General features: G+C 38.3%; 1 protein-coding gene and 1 long non-coding RNA gene across 2 annotated transcripts in view; one reads left to right on the top strand and one right to left on the bottom strand.

Moving 5' to 3' along the window:
* The window catches only part of LOC110384298 (limbic system-associated membrane protein), a 135,526-nt gene that overhangs the window by 73,562 nt on the left and 42,433 nt on the right, over positions 1 to 19,531 (top strand). The gene's annotated exons all lie outside the window — the stretch shown is intronic.
* LOC126055164 (uncharacterized) lies at positions 9,644 to 13,986 on the bottom strand. Its single transcript, XR_010277313.1, has 2 exons — positions 13,570 to 13,986; positions 9,644 to 10,422 (listed from the first exon to the last, which is right to left on the bottom strand). It is a non-coding gene; the product is annotated as an uncharacterized LOC126055164 (long non-coding RNA).

Below are 19,531 nucleotides of genomic sequence, written 5' to 3'. Positions count from 1 at the left end.
TACTCACGAAAACACTCACAGACTTAATAGAAAAACACACACACAAAATTAAAATACCGCGAAGCAAACTTAACTTACAACCTTGGATTACGCCTGGACTCATAAGATGTATTAAACACCGTGATAACCTGCATCTGTCCCTAAGGTCTGATCCAGAAAATACTTCCAAAAAGCTAATTTACACTCGCTACAGAAATTTTTGTAATAATATATTAAGAAAACTGAGAACTGATTACGATAGCCGACAAATACAAGAAAACAACAAAAATCCTCAAATGCTGTGGAAAGTGCTAAAATCCATCTACGACCCCAACGCTCAAAGAAATGCCACATCAAACGTAACGTCAAACTCCGCAGATCCAATCGACTGTCTCAACAAATTCAACTCTTACTTCACAGCAGTAGGAAAAAATTTAGCCGATACCATACTAACGAGATTATCTGAAACTCAAGAATCCCTAACTAGCAAATATACGCCACACAAACCTTCACCTATCACCTTCTTTCTTCACCCCACTGACGAAACAGAAATATCCCACTTTATCAGCCAACTAAAGAACGATAGCAGCCCTGGACCCGACAAAATTGGTGTGAGACTTTTGAAAAAAATACAAAGCTCTATTATAGTTCCCTTAACACATATAATCAACCTCAGCTTAGAAACAGGTGTATTTCCTGAACATTGGAAAGTCGCTGCAGTGAGTCCAATTCACAAAGGAGGGCCCACAGATAAACCTGAAAACTACAGGCCGATTGCACTCCTTAGTATATTGTCAAAAATCCTCGAAAAAGTTGTAAATAAACGTTTGATAAATTTCCTAGAAAAGAACCACCTCATCTCAAATAGACAATTTGGCTTCAGAAAAGGGAAGTCTACTGAAGATGCCACCTTGCTATTAACAAATAAAATATCAGATTGCGTCGAAAGGGGGGAACGATGCATGGCGGTTTTCTTAGATCTAGCCAAAGCATTCGACACAATTTCAACAAATCTTCTCCTCAGAAAATTAGAGTCATCCGGTATTAGAGGTAAGCCGCTTGAATGGTTTCACAGCTATCTAACGAACCGCAGTCAGTATGTCAAATCTGAGGGATACACCAGTAATAAACTCCACATCAACTTCGGAGTTCCCCAAGGTAGTCTTTTGGGCCCCACTCTTTTCATAATCTATATGAATGATATACTCAATCTGAACCTTCCGAACGCAGAACTAATATCCTACGCTGACGACACTGTCATAATCTTTCATTCCAAAACTTGGGAACACTTATTTAATTTAGCTGAAGAAGGCCTAGCAACAGTAGCACAAACTCTGAACTACAACCTGCTAACACTTAACATAAAAAAAACCAAAATAATCACATTTTTCAAAACTCTAACATCCAGCCCACCTCCTAATCTCTCACTTAAATTCCATACATGCACTCCAAACACATCAAGAGAAACCTGTTCATGTGATCACATTCAACGAACCCAATCTATCCGCTACCTAGGTCTCCTCATTGATGAAAATCTATCCTTTAAAATACACATCCAATCTCTGTCAGGTCGAGTAAGAAAACTAATATACATTATGAAAAAACTTAGAGACCGAACACCAAAAGACATACTCCTCACGGTATATTATGCCATATGCCAATCAATCATTCAATACGGTATATCTGTTTGGGGAGGAGCGGGAAAAACCACACTCATAGACCTTGAAAGAGCCCAAAGGGCAGTGATCAAAGTACTTCTTAAAAAGCCGTGGCTCTTCCCAACAGACACCCTATATAAAGAATTTGCAGTTCTACGTGTCCGCCAACTATTTATTCTTAATGCATACTTACACACACACAAAACCTTGAAAAAAAGAACAGACTACAATACACTCACCTCAAAACGTTTATTCAAAATTCCAATACCACGCACGACTTCCCTCTTAACCAGACGATGCCCTACCTATCTCCACACAACTGTCTTTAATAACGTTCACAGCAGGTTACCGCACGACACAAATGAGCTGACACTTTCCTCGTGTAAGAAGATAATCAAAAAATGGCTAACAGGACTCTCATACGAAGAGACAGAAAATCTTCTCACAACACAATCTACACTCGAAAGGATGCATTAGCATACTTCGCACGCATGTGCACACACACACACACACACACACACACACATACATACACACACACACACACACACAAACACACACATACACACGCGCACTCACTTTTTTGAGACTGATAAGCTAAGTTCGATTTAAATTAAGCATTTTGTTATAATTTTAATTTTTTTACTAACATATTTTATTTTACTTTTAATGTCTAGAACGAGACAATTTTATTTTTTTAGAAGAAGCTACAATTAGTTATAACTTTCTTAGTTTTCTTTACGTCTTGTTTGTTAAATTTTTATATTCTATTTTTGTCCACATAAACAACGACCTATAATTCGACAAAAGTACTCATTGTAACCGCAACTCGGGCTCCCAAGATACAGGCCTAGCCTAGTTTGGGGACCGCCGATCCAAAAAACCAATGTCTGCTACTACATATAGTTACACCAAATCAATGTACCTAAGTTAATTTTAAGGCAAACTATGTAACTGTGGATAAATAAAAACTTATTATTATTATTATTTTTGGTTATGTGTTTTTTTGTCTCCCTTTTAAGGGGTATTTTAATCTGATCACACGGGCCTTAGCCAAGCGTGGTCAGGGGATTATGAAATGGAATATGTAGATGTGACGGATGAGGTTGTTAGAAATTTTCTGGTTATTCGGCAGGTATTTAAGATGACAGCTTTCTGGATTATGTGAGATATATACTGTGGGATCTGTAGGATGTCTAGACTGCGTTTTAGGCTTTTGGGGATTACTCCTGTTGACGAGATTACAACTGGGACAATATTGATAGTTTGTGCCTGCCATTGGCGTTTCAGTTCTATGGCCAGGTCTTGGTACTTGGTTAATTTTTCTGCGATGGTCGACTGAACGTTATGGGTGTTTGGGATGGCTATATCGATTAGAAAGGCAGTTTTGGTATTTTTATCATATAATGTAATGTCCGGTCTGTTGAAATGGATGGTCTTATCTGTAATGATGGTCCTGTCCCAGTATAATCTGTAATTATTGTTTTCATGTATCGTACTTGGTTTGTACTTATAGTACGCTACTTTCCTATCTATAAAATTTAATTTATGTGCTATATGTTGGTGGACAATTGCTGCTACCTGATCGTGTCGGTGCTTGTAGTCCGTTTGTGCCAGGGATCTGCAGGCAGACGTGATATGCTGTATGGTTTCAGGGCAAGAATGGCATCGCCGACAGGTGTCGGTTATGATGTTGGGGACGCGTATTATATACTTTTGGTAATTGCGAGTGTCTATAACTTGATCCTGGATCGCCATCATGAAAGCCTCAGTCTCAGGAAACAGCTCCCCACGCTGCAGCCAGGCGTTCGACGCTTGTTTGTCGACATGTGGTTGCTGCAGGTCGTGGTAGTGCCGTCCGTGTAGAGACTTTTGCTTCCATGTTGCAATTTTTTCTTTTGCATCGACGATTCTTTCGTTTCTTTGCTGATTCCTATTGGTTAGGTTTAGTGGTGTAAGGTGATTATCTGTAAGTGTTATGACTTCGTGGAGTGTGGACTGTTGTGAGTGATGATGAAAGTACTGCCTGAGGTTTGTGATTTGCTTGTTGTGTAAATTTACTATATCTATTATTCCGCGGCCACCCTCGGTTCTCGGTAGAGTCATCCTCTGCACGCAGGACCGTGGGTGGTGTTTTCGGTGGGCTGTGAGGGTTGTGTTAATAATACGCTGGAGATTATGGAGATCACTTTGAGACCAGTTAATAATGCCAAAAGAGTATGTAAGTACGGGTATAGCATAGCTGTTAATTGCTTTACACGTATTTCGTGAATTGAGCTGTGATCGGAATAATATATTAAGTCGGTGCTTAAATGTCTTTTTCAAACTATCTTTGCTATCTTTCTGTTTGATCTGTCGAGCTTGTTGAAAACCTAAGTATTTATACGACGCGTGTGGTTCTAAGGGTTCGATAATATTACCTGAGTCTAGTGTATAGCTATTTTGGACTATTTCTCCTTTACTGACTGAGAAAGTTTTACATTTATCTATCCCAAAGTCCATACGAATGTCGTTTGAGAAGGATTGTGTTATATCTGCCAGACGATGGAGAGATTGTGTAGTGTCGCTGAAAAGTTTGATGTCGTCCATGTACATGAGGTGAGTGAGAGTTATATGCTTGTGGGGTGTATTGATTGTGTAGCCAAAATTAGACCGATTTAAAATATAAGATAATGGGTTTAATGCAAGGCAGAACCATAAAGGGCTAAGTGCATCTCCTTGGAAAATACCTCGGCGTATTGGGATTTCTTCTGTGACTATACTAGAGTGACCTATTGTTTTAAGAGTTGTGTTCCAGTGTTGCATAGAGCAGTGTAGAAAGTCTATAATTTGTGGGTGTATTTTGTAATGCTGAAGGACCTTTAGAAGCCAGCTGTGTGGCACAGAGTCAAAGGCCTTTCTATAATCAATGTACATGGTGTGGATGTCTTTCTTCTTTGCTATGGCTACTTTCATTGCTACTGAATCTATTACGAGCTGTTCTTTGCATCCCTGGCTTCTTTTACGACATCCTTTTTGTTCTTCTGCAAGTATGTTATTTTTGGTGATGTGTTCATGAAAGTGTTCAGCTAGGCATCCTGTTATTATTTTATAAATAGTTTGTAGGCATGTAATAGGACGGTATTTTGCTGGGTTTAGATAGTCATTGGCGTCCTTAGGAATCATGTAGGTGAGGCCCTGTGTAAGAAAGTGTGGCATTGAGTTTGGTGTCTGCAGAAAGTCATTAATGTGATTGTGGAGTAGGGGATGTAAAGTTGTCAATTTTTTGTACCAGTAGTTATGGATTTGGTCACTCCCAGGTGCCTTCCAATTATGGGTTTTGTTAAGAACTCGTGTAAATATATCTACTGGGATAAGTTCAAATTGCATGGGTGTAATTCTGTTAGTTAAATCAGTATCTGAGTCTAGCCAGTCAGCGGTTGTATTGTGGTCTATAGATTCCGACCAGATATTAGCCCAAAATCTGTGCAGCTCAGTGGCGTTCGGCGTTTGTGTCTGTCCTGTTTCTCTTCTTGTGTTACTCTGTGTATCTGATGTTAGATGTCTGTAGAATAGTTTTTCGTTATTTTTAAATTCGGAGTTTTGCCTCTTTCTAAGTGTACAGTTAATATATCTTTTTAGTCGGCTCGCTGCTGCATTAAGTTTTTGTTTTAGAGTGTCAAGAAATTCTTCGTTACTTAAATTAGGTTCTTCATGCTGTGAGTGTACATGATGTTTGTGTTTTATTATTTCTACTAGAACTATAAGTCTGCTGCTTCGTTGACCTTTAATATATTCTGACAGCCTAGCAATATCTCTTCTTAATTCCTGAATCTTTTTTTGAAGTCTCTTTTGCCAGATGGGTATTTTTTTCGGTGGTGGATTAGTCGTCGTTGTTAAGTCCCTAATTTTAGCTCCATTACATATGGCTGCTGTATAGGCTGCACAGTAGATTATTGTGTGTGTTGTGTTAAAATCTTGTTCTTTTGAAATATGTTCACGTAGTAATTTTGTGTTTATGTAATCTACGATTTGTGCTAACTTCCTAGAAGATTTTTGTTTTGGTATGTACGGTCTATTGGTTGGATTTGTATTACTAAATTTATCTATTGCAGTTGTAAACTGTTCCCTAATTTTTTCTGTGTCGCAGGTGAAATACGAATGATTTTCTTCGGTCTCTGGTTGGAGTTGTGAGTGCGTTTGTGGTGTTTGGGTCGGTGTTAGTGGAATAGGTGAGAGTTGGGTGTGGTTGAGTGACGAGTATTCTACTACTTCTTCATTTCTAGATTGGTTTGTGTGTGTTACGTACTGGGTAGGGTCTGTTATGGTATTACACGTGTGAATTGAATTGTTAGATATTTCATTTTGAATTTCTTTCAGCCTCTCTTGAGATATCATATTGTTATTGAAGATGACTCGAAGTTGGTCTGATATCCTTTGTTCAGTCACTCCAGTTAATTCTGGACGTTCTGCAATGACTGCTTGGAAAAGAGGCTGCCTATAAGCTGTTCTATTTTGTCCTAATTCTGTAATTTTGTAATAATTTCTAACAATGCATTCATTTTGCTCGGTGGTCCATCGCCTTCGTTGGCCTACCCCTTGCTGATTATGAGTGTGTGGTTGTATGTTTGGTTCAGTGTGAGTTTGTTGTAGGTAGATGGTGACGTCGTTTTTTATTTGGTTTAAGGTTTCTTGTGGTAGTAACTTACTTCTAATAATTGCTCTACATTGATCCCCTAATCTTTGTCGAGATGCCTGCATCTCTGGATATTTTTGAGAAAATTCGCTATGAAGTTGCTGGAGGTAGATTTTACTAGTGTTGAGTTTGGTAGCTATGAGATACGTGCGCCAGATGAACTTATTCATCTCTTCTGACCATCGTTTGCGCGCACGACTTGTACCTGAGGCGGGTGCAGGCTCAGCGGCTTGTGCCTCCTGCGCAACATCCTCAGGTAACGGGGTGTGGGGTACATTCCCATCGGACATGGGTGTATTCTCTATGTTAAAACTGACAATTGAAGGTGATGATGAGAGTGAAGGTACGTATGATATCGTACTTGGACTATAGGGTTCTATTGGACTACTCATTCTGTCTACTTCTAAACTGACTTCGGCTGTAGCATATTGTATGGTGGAAGCCCGCCTGCTCAACTCCTCACCACTGACGGATCGCATGCTGAGACACCCAGCGTCAGCTCCAGGTGTGCCCCGGCGATCGCCCCCGGGCAGCGGCCCTATACGTTTCTTCTTGGATCTAGTTTCCATATTGGAGGGGTTGGTTTGGGACCGTTGGTTAGAAGGGTTCGTCAAGGTGTTAGTGACTTTTATATTCGTACCTCCTGCTTTTATTGCAGGGTCGGGTCTAGCTGTTATGACCTCTAGATTAATTGCTCATGCCTCCTCTAAGCCCCCCCACCACGTCAAGGTGGCCCCATGGGGGGGTTATTATTATTATAAATGTATGTCTCTTTCTGACCTCGGGACTACAGAGTCCCGGATTTTTGGGAGGCGAACGTGGGGCCGAAGCCAACACGCTGAAGCCCTTTTGAGACAACTTTAATGAAATGGCGACACAAAACCGACGATTATCCCTGTATACACTATAGAAATGTACCCAAGGACAATCCCCGGTTCTGTGCTAAACTATTGCTAACTATGGATGAAAACTACTTGGGCTATTGTGATGGGATGCTAATGGACTAGGAATGGGGAAACTACGGGAACTATGGCACCTGCCGATAACAATGTAATAAATACACGTAAAAATGGCAGGTGGAGACTCGCCAACTCACTTACTGGGCCCCCGGGAATCAGTCACTGAAAAGCAACAAGAGGGCAACAGGTACATGAGCGGCTGAGAAGGGTGAGGATACCTCGGCGGACTTTAAACGCAGATCACGCGCTCCCTGTGGGTCCAGCATCACCGGCCCACTCGCCACTTACCACGAGGCACCTACCCTCCGAGCAGGACGAACCTTGCTCTAGCGACTCCACTCTGACCGGCCGGTGAAGGCAAGCCAAGAGGCGGGAGACCTATCCCCCGTCATGCTTCACTCCGGCAAGCCGGAGATGGGGGACAGTATACTCTCCCTGGAGCACTCGGATATATAGCCCCGCGGGGTCGCTACTCCCCGTCATCCGCCTCAGATGCCCTGCGGGGCTTATTATTATTATTATTTAAGGATACGATAGCGCAATTGTCACGCAAAATAAATGAATAATTACTCACTTTGAACAAGTTAGTACAAGAACAAGGTAGTTCTAGAAAGTATTTATTTTCAAATTAACTTTGGAAAATAGGTTAATCGAAAAATCGAATACAATGTAATTTAAATATTGTGATTGTTACGAGAACGATGTAATGATAGCAAATTCAATTGTTTCACCAGTCTGGTTGTATCTTTCAAAATATTCAGCAAATAATGAAACAAAGCTGCATTGTAATGCATTTACGATGAGTACCGATTGAAAATTACATTGCATTTGTGCATAGAAATAATTTGATATTGTTCCTGCATTTTGGAAACTATTATGGTATCATTTTTAGATAGTTTGGATGCGTAATGTGGAATGTTAAATAGTGAAAATGCATGAACAAAATTGAGCATGCGTGGAGCATCAAATTGCTGACTTCAGAGTGGCAAAGTTATTTGACTAGAGCTAGAAATCATGTATTTTTTGTAATACAACGTTTTATTAAAACAAAGTGTTACTAAGTGATTACATTAACCACTAGCTACCGGTTTCACTCACATTCTGAAGGAAATATATTTCCTATTATAAAACCAAAACAAAAAAATACAGAACGGGCCAGTATTTCTCTTAATAATATTTAGTATTCCATATAACTAAACATATTTAAGTGAATAATCGTTAAAATTAACTACAAACAGCAAAATATTCCAACAATCCTTGCAATTCCTAACAGAGTATTGGAAGTGTCAAACGCTGTCATCTGACGGCCGGTCAGCCATCGCTCCATAGAGAATAGAACGTTGAGTAATGATCCCTTGCTAGTCAGCACTTAGTGTAATAGTGAGCGAGTATTTCTTGTCTCATTTTGACTTGTGATGAGGAAGAATTAGTTGGAGAAGAATATTTTAAATTGTAATTGTTAACTTAAGAAAATTAAATAAGAAAGTCGTAGCACATTCAGAGACAAGAGTGGTTATTTTTGGGTATTTACTCATGCAAGTATTGATGTTCTAAAAGTACTGTTTTTCATGTATATGTTTTTTTTTTCGATTTTGAGACAATACATACAGCTCGGAATAATAAAAAAATGATACCTAACGCTTTACAGTCACTTTTGAAACCAAAATAATAGATGCATTTTTGGTAGCACTACGTCCGAAGTACCTAAGCATGGATGGACACTATTCACTCATCCACATTTTAATGTCAGCAATAATTTGTCCAATCATCCTATTCCCAAATTAATACAACTTTCACACCAATCTCAAACAATCCCCACTAATCTGCCTACACAGAAACGTACCTACTACAGAAATACCCAATACATTTCACGTCTACCTTCAAGCAGGTCTCCCTAAGGGCCCCTACGCATTGTGCGGTTAGCCGGAGTGCGGTCAGCCGTCCGGATAACCGTAGGAAGCGGTTGCGCTTGCGGTTAGCCGGGTGGCGGATAGCCGCAACTCCAACCGGAAAGTGCGTTTAGAAACCGTAGTAGTTTGCGGTTGGATCGGCTCATTTCCAAGATGGACGTCGAAGATGTCGCAGCTATTTATTATATTTACTCGCGTTATAAAAAGAAACAGAAAAAAAGGTACTGGGTGCATCCTTATTTGCAAACTCGAGATGAAAGCAAGCATTTTGAATTGTTTTTCGAAGAGCTCAAAAAGTATGGAGACAAGTTTTTTGGATATACTAGAATGAGTCTGAAATCGTTTGAAGAACTTTTGAACATATTAAAAACCAATATAACAAAGCAAAATACACAGTTTCGAAATTGCATTAAGCCGGAATTAAAGTTAACATTAGTGCTAAGGTAAGAAAAATAAATTACACTTTGTATGTGGTTAATTTATTATTATTTATGGTTCAAAAGAAAGTGGGTTCACATTTTAATCATTGTCATTATCATTTAAAGAATTAAAAAGTTCCAAGTAAGACGAGTGTTCACTATTTTGAGACTCTTGGCCCGTTGATAATGGTGATTGTACATCCAAGTTTTGCGACGGACTCGCTGCGGACGCTTGAGAATGTGGTCGTCCGAATTCCGACGGATACATAGGCTGACTGTTGGGATTATTTCTCGAATACTGCGTCGTTTGGTATCCACGATAGGAATTGGGCCTTGAAGAACTCCACTGTGTGTTTGCATAGTAATCAGAAAAATGTTGTGCGTCATTAATTACTCTTAAAATATCTAACTTGGTTTGCATTCGTAGGTGATCGGGTATTTTCTTAAAATCCTTTACCAATGACAAGAAAAAAAGGCGATCGTTGTCATCATCCAAATTTTTTTTTTCTAAATTTTTACTTAAAACTCCGACTAACTGTGCACCAATGTGGTCTTCATTATTTCTCTTTCTTTTCTTTGATGCCAATACAGTATTTGATGAAGGATTGTCTTCATCCCGTGTAGTTGTCCCAATATCTTCATTTACTGTAGCATTACCGTCTGTGCGATTAACAGTTACTGTATCTCTTATAAATAAAAGATTATCATAAAATATATAAGATTCCTTTTTTTTCGCTGCAGACCCACTCGGACTTATCCTTGCTTTATGGGTCTTTACAAAAGCGTCGCGAATGTTCCGCCACTTTTTTTGAATATTGAGACCTGCAATAAAGAAAATTTGTTTTAGATATTTGGCAACGGGGTGCTCATTCGCTGAATTGCATTACATATTTAGGATTGGAGTTAGCACAGTCGCCGAAATAGTACGAGAAGTATGTGCCGCGATATGGTTTTGCTTAAAAGAAATATGCCTACCAGAACCAACGGAAGAAAAGTGGCTTCAAATTGCAAATGATTTCTCTAACCGAGCACATTTCCCTCACTGCATTGGGGCTTGTGATGGGAAACATATAAGAATTATAGCACCTAACAATAGTGGATCAATGTGCTTTAATTATAAGAGCTTTCATTCTCTGGTTTTGATGGCAATTTGTGACAGCAGCTTCAAATTTATTTTAATTGATGTTGGAGCATATGGCAGATTCGGTGATTCAGCAATATTTCAAAATTCGAGCTTTTATAAAAAAATGCAGGAGAATCGCTTGAACATCCCTGAACCTGCACCGATTTCAGAATCTAATAGCACTAGTTTTCCTACGTCTTTGTAGGAGATGAGGCATTTGCCTTAAGTAAAACTATGATGCGCCCATATCCAAGACGCGATTTAAATGTTACAAGAAGAACGTTTAACTATAGGCTTTGCAGAGCTAGACGTTATATTGAATGTACTTTTGGGATACTTGCGAATAAATGGCGGATTTTCCATAGACCCATTAATGTTAATACCGATTTAATTAATGATATTATTAAGTCTGCGTGTATTTTACACAACTTCGTGAGAGACAAAGATGGGTATTCTTTTGAAGACTCATTAAATAATCCACTGACTGAATCAATTGCTCGGGATAGTGTGCGCAGAAACAATACAACTGCTTTGAGATATCGAGAATTATTTGCAGATTATTTCATGAACGAAGGGAGGGTAATCTGGCAAGATAATTTCATTTAAATATGCTGAGACCTCAGATCAAAGAAATATAGGCAGATAGAACGTGCGCGAACAACAAAGTGACGCCAGATTTTATGTATGTGTGCGCGGCAGCTATATATTTTGTTCAGTTAAATTGTTCTCAAATATTGTAGTTAAACACAGTAAATTAATAAGCTATTTAATTAATAGGTTTTTTAATTTTAAAATATAAACAATTTATTATAACAATCAACATAGGTATTTATTAAAATAACTAGCTTCCGCCCGTGGCTTCGCCCGCGTCGAGTTCGGTTATATCGCGTTTCCAAGAGAACTCTTCAAAAGTCCGGGATAAAAACTATCCTATGTTCTTTCTCAAGGTCAACTCTATCTCTGTACCAAATTTTATAAAAATCAGTTCAGTGGTTTAGACGTGAAAGCGTAACAGACAGACAGATAGTTACTTTCGCATTTATAATATTAGTAGGGATTCAACCCCTATTTCACCCCACACTGGTAAAAAAAAAAACTTTCAAAATGAACAAACGATTTTTTGTTTCTTATGACGTGATATTTGACGAACTTGTATACTAACTTTCAACCCTTATTTCACCCCCTAGCTGGTCGAAATTTCAAAAATGCTAGAACAAATGTTTAATGATTTCTTATCAAGTGCTTAAATATAAAATTTCATGGTTTTATCTTTTGAAATTAAGAAAGCCCATACTAACTTTCACCCTCTATTTCAACCCCTTCATCCCTTTTTTTCGAAATAAAAAGTAGCCTATGTTCTGTCTCGGGTCTAAAGATTGTCTGTACCAAATTTCATCAAAATCGGTTGCGAGGTTTAAGCGGGAAAGCGTAACAGACAGACAGACAGACAGACAGAGTTACTTTCGCATTTATAATATTAGTTTGGATTATTATTTAGTTTAGTCTTAGGAAATTACGAGTAGGTATCTCGCTTTAATTTTAAACTTTAACAGCCTTTGTTTTGCACCAATTTCTTATAATATTGTTGTTTAGCGTCATCATCAGATCCTGACCTGATGACTATGAGATCAACTGGCAACTATGCCGCGTCGAACAAAAAAAGAATCACGTAAATCGGTCTATAAACCTCGGCGTAATCGATGTACATACACAAAAAAAAAACATACCGGCCGACAACCTCCTCATTTTTGGGAAGTCGGTTAAAAATATTCGTCATGAATTTAAATGCAACATCGATGTTTCTTATACACAATACACATTCCCCTAATTCAGGGTAATTTTCCCGTCATAGCTACTGGTATCACAAACGATTTACTGTCAAGGTTTTGTGTTCAAGTGAGCCGAAAATATTTTACGGAAAATAAATACGAAAACAATAATAATAACAAGAGTTATCTGTGGACAGATATCCCATCTTGTTTTCTTAGTTTTTGTGAACAACTTTTGCAGTGTTTAAACCACAAATTACTAAATAGTTACTACCTACGTAACAGATAAATCACTCCATACAAAAAAGTCCATACCTACTGTTATAAGCACCTACAAGTTCCCCAACTACCTAAAATTCCTAGCTGCGTTATAAAATGAACCTTAAAAGCTCGAGCGCTTGATTATTAATATTATTATTCCATACTGTCTATATGGTATATTCGAGCACAAGTGCCATACCCCCTGTTACAACTTCGCCGAGTGCTGATACATACCTAAAATTGGTTTCTGCGTAGCGACACGCGTAATGTTCCGAGTCGTCATTACTGATACATACCTAACGATCTCTGATGTTAAAATCATAAAGTAGATAAGTATTAATTTATAAAAAAAAATAGAATTACTAAATAAGTTCATACATATAACATGTTTCTAAATACCCATAATTTTTTTCTTACAATAGTCGCATATAAACCAACACAAGTCAAACTAATCCATCAGTTTGTTAGGTAGCTTAAAAAACCTAATAAAAACCAACAGCACAACAGGCCACGAAATAAAAATAATCAATATTGGAGCGCGCGCGCCGCGTGTGACTGTTGAAAGCCCTGAGCCGCGTGGGGCGACCGGCGGCCCAGCGAGCGGTAGGCATTTATCGCGCGCAAGTACGTCGAGTGACAGAGCGGTACTGTCGCGAGTTTGTATTCGCTTTTGATTTTGTACCTATTTGCTTTGGTGGACACACGCGTGTTCTGAGCGCTCTATCTGCCTATTTCTTTGATCTGAGGCTGAGACAATAAAGAAGATGGATCATCATCACTAAAACAATATTTTCAAATAAACTGATTGGCACTTACCAAGTTCTTTTTTTTTATCCTGTGATAAATCAGCTCCATAAATCTCCACCAACTCTTCCCAAGCTTTTGAACGTAAGTTTTTATCGGAATATTCTGCGGATTTAGTATTCCAGATTGCTGGCCTATTTTGTATCTCGACTATAAATTTTTCGGTATCGAAATCCATTATCAGAATGCGCGAATGTTGGTGAACACGTGTACCGTCAATGGCGGGCAACCGCAAACTAGCTTATCCGCGTAGTGTGTATAGCGACCGTCCGGCTGGCCGCCGGTCGGGCCGCAGCGCTCAGAACGACCGGAGCGGTCGGGCGGCAGCCGCGTCGTAGTGCGAATGAAAACTACATTCTCATACAAACCTTTTGTTGCGGTCAGCCGCACGGCTGACCGCATTCCGGCTAACCGCACAATGCGTAGGGGCCCTAAGGCAGCTACCCTGCGGTTTGGCTAGCGGTCAACTCGTTACCGGGCCCCCGAGACGAGAAAGCTAAGATGGCCGCCAAACCTAGTGTTCGTTGAGCTTAATATACTCGTTCCGCGCGGATTTTCTCTGTAAGTGATCGATGTAATACGAAATGTGTTTTAGGATAGAAAATCAGTTGTTGAAGAGATCTAAGATTTTTCTGAACATTAGGTAAGTTTATTCTGTAGTTTTCTTTTGTTTTTTTTTTGTCTGGTAGTGATGCAGTTGTTTCTTTGTCTGGCATTTTAATTGTGGTTAAGTGGGTTATTCTGGTGCTGCTAAGAATATTAATTGATTGTTCTCATAATGCATTTGTTCAAATAGGTTGCTGTTTCTTTCCTTACTTCAGTAGGTACGTTAATTTAGAATGAGTGTTACAGTAAATGTTTTATATTTACCTCCGGAACAGTGGGCAACCCTATGACAAAGAGAATTTAATTTAATTAAAAATGAAATTACCTATATAATTGTGAACCCAAAGTGTTGTCGTTGGGTCAAAATAATTACCCTAGAAAGAGGCCGTTAACTAACTTTTTGGGTCCCAGCCAATTGCTGTGCTCGGAAATAATTTTATTATAGGTAGAGTAAACTATTTCGTATTTGAGAATGACTTTCGGATGACTTTTTAGAAAATTTTAAGTGAATCAGTCTTAGCTGGCAAAAAAGCTTAATCCTGAAAGTTGTCCCTGACTGTCTGACCTCGAAAAAGCGATAAAAGTCAGACAACGCCAAAAGTTCATTTTCTCACAATTTTCTGCTTAGATTTTGTTAATTTTATCTTTTAACAATGCAAATCAGTTTATAAAAGTTTCAAAACACGTTTTGACACGTAATTTCTTTTGCGGCTCCGGAGTCGTTCGAGCGGGAAGCGTGATCCGACCTTTTTGGAAAAAAGAGCTGGAGTTTGGTGAAAATAGGTATTTGAAAGGACCAGGGTTGGACCAGAGCAACAATCCGAAGACCAAATTAGTCCCAGCACTAGTTGGGTCCTTTTATTGTTTAAGTTGGATAATTATTTTCACGAAACATTTATATGTCCGGTTTTAGGGTCAGGCTTTTATTAAACTTATTTCGGGTATTACTTGATAAACACACGTGGAATTTAATGAGTTTAAGTGGTTTGGGCAATAAATTTACAGTGTGGGGTTGTGTGGAGTAAAATGTGATTTAAAATTGGGTAACAGAATTTATCTTGGAAAGTATTTTAAGTCAGAACTTGGCGTTATTTATCTAGCAGTCGCAGTCGAGGTTGTATAAATATATTTAGCGTTTACGAAATTTAATTAAAGTAGGTTTTTTCGGATTGTTTGAGATTGATAAATATTTCTTTTGATACACGTTTAAGAACAAAAACGTTTGCGTTAAGATTTATGGCAAGTTTTTATTTAGGTATCTATCAAACTAATATAGGGTATATATTTTAATTAGTATAGGTTTAAGGTCATTTGATAAATTGCGCTTTTAATGTTTCTAACCAAATATTCAAAGTCAAAAACTATTGGTGAAATTAGGCTAATTCGATTAGCATTCCTTTCATCAATATTTACAATGTAGCACCTTTTAAACCCTTTATCATTTTAACTGCAAAAAAAAGAAGCCATGAAAAATAACATTCCCAGCAACACCTCCCAAAAAATGCTCCTTCAAATCAAAATACACCATAAACACACCACCATGCCACCGGTAACAAAAAGGGGTAATTACCTAAGTTAAACAACTAAGGGTACCCTCAATAATTTGCTTCTGACCGGTAGTTACCTACTTATCGTCCGTAAGTTAGTAACCGGACCTCGACTGTAAATTGGAAACTTTAAGCGTTATGTAGTGTAGAATCTTATGTTAATTAGTGTGTTAAATTAATGGTGTGACTATTAAAATATGTTTAGCTAAGCTAAGAAACACTTGGGTCGCTCGGTCGCGAGGTTAAGCACCGCTTGATGCGGTCGGTTTGTGGATGGGTGGCCTATGTCATGACGAGTTTCTCCGTATTTCCAAGTTTTTTCAGAATGCGATTGAAGCCAGTATTTTTTTTAGCAGTTATAACAGTGGTTTTCTGCTGTAAGATTCTTTCAAATAATACTAGAGGGCACTAAAATGTCACAAAATGATCCTTGAAAAATGTATACGAATTTTATTCATGACTCACGATAAATAATTCACGGTCTGTAAAAATGTTATTTAAGTCCGTTTTAAACGTACAGTGACCATTAATCAGGTAGCGTTGCACTGAATTCTGGTGTCCAAGTGTTGTGAAATGGTGTCCGATTTTTGGAAGTTCCACAGGATCATTGCTAAAGGAATTTGTGTTGAGAATATTCAAGGAATGAGATAGTATTGAAAATGTTACAAACCTATTGGATTTTACTGACGACCGATGTATGGTAACATAAATAATTTGGGATAAAAAAGGAAAGGAGAAGAAATGTCGCTAAAAAGCTGAAAATAGGACACTTAAAAAATTTGCCTGCTTCTGTGGGCTTGTTTGATCGAATTTCTGGCATAGTCGATCACATCAGTTCTCTCCTCTATATTTTATTTTTGCTATAATACAATAATAGAAAAGACACCTCTACACGCAATAGTTCCTTGTTCCACCTAAACCACATACGCCCACATTCAAGGAATGAAAGTGATAGCTCAAAGGGGCAGAAGTTCTAGACACTTTTGATGTGAAACAAATTGCCGAAGCTCTCAGGAAACGCCCACAGAGGTTCAAAGTTAAGCACTTACCTTCTCAATGACTGCACCATGGAGAACAAAATGACTACTGGAGATGTAGCGCGCCAAAAAGCGGGTGTTCGGGGGACGAGAAACAATCCTAGCTTGGCCTTTACACGCCGTCTTTAGAACCCGCCGCATTATTTTATAAATTAAATCACTACTCAATCAAAACATCTTTGACAGATTGGTATTGATTCGACAAGGAACCCGAACGCTTCGTTAGTTAGTCTAGTAACTGATCTCGCTTACCGTATGTTACTATGACCTAGAAGAAGGCACCTGGCCTACCTTCCTTATGGCATCTCCGATCTCCGCTATCGTTCCTTGCTCCGTGTTCTTGCACACTTTAAAACCTACGCTCCATGTTCTGATGTTGAAAACTATCAAAGAAAACTGTACTATTTCATTTTTCTGAGCAACAGGTAGATAAATATGTATTGTAGACTGCGAATGAAGAGTATGAATATTTATGTGTAACGCTATATATTTGTGGATTGCATGAGTGCTTCTTCACCTAACCTTATATAAAACTAGGACTTACATACCTCTTAGTTTTATTACTTTCTTCATTAGTCAAATCACATGAAGATTTACCATTAGATTGTTGATTACATTAAATAGTATTCCTGGAATTTGCTACCGCTTTCCAGCAATAGACTTGTCACTTCCGTACATAAATTGGAACGCCATAATTCTGCTTAACTCACACCCGGTGATCTTACGTAGAATATACGTTACTTCCCAACCCTTAAAAGGTTCCTAAACTTGGAAATTGTCAGAGAGTAGCTTTACATGTCAAGTGGCTGTAGGCGTTCAACTCCAAACTTTTATATCTACCCTGGTTTTCCTCTACTTGAGATACTTTAGCACAATTAAGGAGTCAAATAGACCTTCTATGTTAAGACAAAGGATTTTTGCCGAGGAATTTGAAAACTACGTGTAATTACAGGGGATAAAGCTACCAGTAATCCAGTTAGGTAACTTAAATGAACCAAAACTAGGACTAGACTGTCCATTATCCCCTGAAAGTGGTCAAATGGTGTCCAAAGTCATGTATTTAGGATTCCTTACCTTAGGAGTTGTTTTAGAAGTTGTGTGTGTGATTACCTGGATTTTGGCTCAATGTTTGAAAAGGGAGATAAAGAATAAATTAGTTGGGTAAACTTTGTTAGCTGTTCTTGTTTCTATAATAAGAAGGCTACGTTTCTAAAAGCTAAGTAAAAGATTTTCAATATGAATTATATTTTATGTGTTCTGTTCATTTTCTGGTATGAAGAATCTTCACCTATATCTACTTATTTACTTTAGCTGAGTTGGAGCCAACACTAATGCGTTATAAGATACATATTTTTTGAAGAAAAAAAAAGCTTCCATTCCCTGAAATCGGGTTTCGTTACGTCACTTATGTAAATTCAAAGTTTCAAACAAATTACGTTATCTATCGCAACATTACGAAGGTCACACCAAAAAACATTGATGGCATACGATCAAAAATCAGTCATCGTTCTAACCTTTCAGAATTCTGATCACGTTCTGACAATAGTTCAAGCGCAGCCTAAAAGTTCAAGTACACTGCAGACTAAATAGTAGGCCGATAGTTGAGGCGATGGCTGGCAAAAAAAAAATATCTTAAAGAAAATCTTGATTCAAATCATAGATTTTAGTAATTCCGATACCGGTCAATGACTTGATCCTTGTAAAGTCTCCATTCTGATTTATGAGTAGTTTCGGAAGGCACAATAAGATCCTGGCTCTCATTTGAACATTTTTGGTAGTCGTTTCGAGCCAGAAGCCAGTAAGTCTGACAACCAGTCTTTCCAGGGGTTTTTTTTGCCCGAGTAATTAGGTTGAAGAGGCCAGATTAGCAGTCGCTTCTTGTGTAACACTGGTATTCAGCTGCGTCCGGTTAAACTGGAAACTGACCCCAACATAGTTGTAAAGGCTAGGCGGATGATGACTGATTTATGAGCCCAAACGAACTATCGGCCGACTAAAAGTTTGCAGTGTGCGGCTACTGTAAAGGCAACTTATCACCAATGTTACGGCTTTGCCCACGTACCAAATTTATTACATACGTAGTGTGGGTTTTTGGACGAAGGAAAAACAATCGGAAAACATGCGGAAATTGCCGAGTTATGTTCAAATACTTGAAGGGTTTAAGTTAGAAGTTAAGTGTTATTGTGAACTTGTTACATGTGGTTGAGTGAAAATGTGTTGCTTTTTACTTGTTTAGCTATTGAACCTTATTAGTTACTGGTTATTGGATCATATTAGGTTACCTGCTAGAAAGGCTCGGAACAAAAAGTAAAATAGGGGGCATTCTGGATATACTACGTCAAACTTAGTTTGGAACTAGCAAAGCTGTGTGATTCTGTAATAAATATAATATTTATATTATGGCGTTACTCTTTGATATTTTAAAGGCAACTATTGATTAATGATTTTCCATCACCTTGGAACTTTTGTTAACTTGTTGATTTCTGACACTTACGCGACTATTAGACATTTAAATAAAACTACTCTGATTCTATCGAGGTTAACTTTACTTAGGTTGGTTTTTTGTAATTTTTTTAAAACGTAACTAAATGAAACATTATCTAATCCGCTAAATAACCATAAACCAATCATTGTCAACACTGTTAACTTACGATTGTTAACCAACTACATACAATCGCAAGTTAACAGTCAAGTGCGAGAGCAATCAGACGTGAAGTGGCCACGAGACAAAGCCAACAAACCGTGTTAAACTTACCACGTACACACAAACAATAATATCCTACT

Source organism: Helicoverpa armigera, chromosome 17, assembly GCF_030705265.1.
Source record: "Helicoverpa armigera isolate CAAS_96S chromosome 17, ASM3070526v1, whole genome shotgun sequence".
NCBI lineage: Eukaryota > Metazoa > Arthropoda > Insecta > Lepidoptera > Noctuidae > Helicoverpa > Helicoverpa armigera.
Note: the sequence above shows the minus strand (reverse complement) of the source record. Positions and strands in the feature narration are given on the sequence as shown.